Source organism: Corvus brachyrhynchos, unplaced genomic scaffold (genome assembly GCF_000691975.1).
Source record: "Corvus brachyrhynchos isolate BGI_N302 unplaced genomic scaffold, ASM69197v1 scaffold47, whole genome shotgun sequence".
In the NCBI taxonomy this organism is placed as follows: domain Eukaryota; kingdom Metazoa; phylum Chordata; class Aves; order Passeriformes; family Corvidae; genus Corvus; species Corvus brachyrhynchos.
In genome coordinates this window covers 909,968-912,658 of record NW_008239292.1, presented here as the reverse complement: position 1 = coordinate 912,658, position 2,691 = coordinate 909,968, and positions in this window count along the sequence as shown.

Genomic DNA, 2,691 nt, shown 5'->3' with positions numbered 1-2,691 from the left:
ATCCAGGCGCCAAAGAAAACCCTTCAATATTTTCCCAGGATTTGGTGGAGGATCCAGCCGGGCTTGTCCGGTTTTATCCCGTTATCCCTCGCTCGGCTCCTCTCAGGCACCTCCGCCCCGGGGTGGGAATTCCGCTGCCCTGAGCCTTTTATGGGATCCCCGATTCCTCCCAATTCAATCCTCCTTGGAGCGAGGATCCACGATTTCCTGGGGCGGGGATCCCTGGGATTTGATGGGGGTTAACCCAAAATTTTGCGCGGGAATGGGATTTGGAGTGAGATCCTCCCAGGATTTTGGTGGATTCCGGTGCTGCCGGAGCCTCTCCCTGCCGATCCCGCGGGGCAGGTGGGAAAAGGGGCTGGATTGGGGCAGGAATGAGGAGCGGGAATGTGCCGGGATCAGCGGGGCTGCAGAGCCTCATCCCGGGAACGCTCCTGGATGGAGCCCAGGGATGGAGCTGAGCGTTTTCCCAGATTCCAGGGTGGGATATCCATGTCCTGGCGTAGGGATATGCTCCTCCTCCTCCTCCTCCTCCTCGCTCCAGGACCTCCAGCGGCGGAGCCGGGGCTGTATCCAGCTGCCTTTCCCATCCATCCCATTCCCACCGTGCCGGTCGCCCCCGTGCTGGGAATTCTGCCGGCAGGGAAGGCGATATCCGTGTTAGCAAACCCTGGGAATGCAGATGGAGGGAGCAGAGCGGCTCTGGAATCTTCCCCAGGAGCCGCAGGAGCTCCCAGTTACCGCGGGATCATGGAATGCTCTGGGGTGGAAAACATAAAATCCCATCCCCGGCGATGCTTCCCGTTATCCCAGGCTGCTCCAGCCCGGCCTGGGACGCTCCCAGGGATCCAGGGGCAGCCACAGCCTCGTTGGGAATTCCATCCCAGCCCTTTCTGACCCTCCCAGGGAGGAATTCCATCCCAAAATCCCAACAAACATTCCCTTCTCCGGGCCGGGCGGGTCCCGTTTGATGCCACCCCTCGTGCAGGTACAAGGGTGGTCCCGTGGGATTGGGAAATGAGATCCCTTTGGATTCCGCGGGGTCGAGAAGCCGGGCTGGAAGTGAGCCTGAATTCCCACCGGGAAGCTCCCCAGGGATGTGGTTTCATTGGATTTGAAGATTCCGGCTCTTTTTGCAGGAGATTTTGGAGCGTTTTTAAGGATCCCCTTGAGAATCCAAGCGTTTTTCCAGGTTTCTCCTGCTGCTGCTGGAGGGAGGGAGGGAGGGAATTCTCTCCCTTTCCCGGCTCCTGGGGCGATGATTGGCTCTGGATTGATTGGAGCCGTTTCCTGTAAATGCCTCGGGAATAAATTCTGCGGGATCGATGGATGCCCCGAGCAGTGGCTGGGAATTCTGCTGCCCTCAGCAGGACCTGGAGCGGCCTCTTAATGAATCCCGAATTCCTGCCAATTAATCCTGCCCGGAGCGACCATCCACGATTTCCTGGGGCTCTGTGGCCTTCCCGCAGCCGGAGCGGGCTGGAAATCCCGGATCCAGCCGGGAATATCCTCGGGATGAGCCTCGGGACCGAGCCAAGGCCCCACCTGGGGACGCTGGGGACACTTCAGGGGTGGCCCTGAGCCGGGGGCAGATCCCGGCCCGCAGCTCCCAGCCGGCCAAAACACCGGGAATTCGCTCTGCTTCCCGCCGGGAAGCTCCAGCCTGGGCGCAGGAAAGGACAAAGCCCCGATTGTGGGGACGGCGCGCCCTGAGCCCCATCCCGGCCCTAAAAGGTCCCTTTGTCCCCATCCCTGGGAGCGGGAGCGGCTCTGTGCCACCCTCGGGAACGCGGAGATCCCGGGAAAGGAGCCCTGGAGCTCTGCGGATCCCAGTCCTGGCGCTGGAGCAGCCTCCGGGCTCCCCCAGATCCCTCTGGGATGAGCCGGAGCCGCTCCCAGAGCTGCGCGGGTATCCCAGATTTTGGGGTGCCGGCCCTGGCTCTGGGATCCGATCCCTCCAGAGGAACTTGCCGCCCTGCCAGCCCCAGCCTGGGATTCACTCCATGGACTTGGGGATGAATTCCTGCGGATATTTCCACTTTCCCTGGCAGGTTTGGGATGTTTTTCCCTCCTCTTCCCTCCCGGCTCTGGCATCAGCTGTGCTCGGGCTCGGGTTCCACCCCTCGCACATTTCCAGGCTTTTGGAGCCGCTTTTCCCAGCGGAGAAAGCTCGGGAAGCTCGGGAAGCTGCCAGGCCACCTAAACAGAAACACATGGATGAGGCTCCGGGAAATCCGAGAGGGATCCCAGGGAATCAGAGCCGGGGATAAACGGGAGAGGGGTGGGAAGGGCCGGACGCGGCGGCTCCCGGAAAAATGGGGAGATGGGAGAAGTTCCAGGCTGGAAAAGGGAATTTGAGATCTCGGGACAGAGGGAAAAGGGATGAGGGACAGGAGAGGGGATGGGAAGAGTCATCCCTGCTGGAACAGGGGGGGACTCCAGTGAGATTCCCACTGAAATGAGGGGAAATCCATTGAAATTCCCACTGGAACGGGAGCCCTGCTCACATGTGGGATAAGCACGCCATTCCCGGGAAAAAGAATCCCACGGAAGCACTTCAGGTATTTGTATTGAACCCCCAGGGAGCCCATCAGGATTAACGGGATCCCAGAGAATTCCAGGGAAATCCTGGAGCTGCCGGGGTGAATCGCTTTCCCGTCGGGATCCGGCATTCCCTGTTCCCAATCCAGG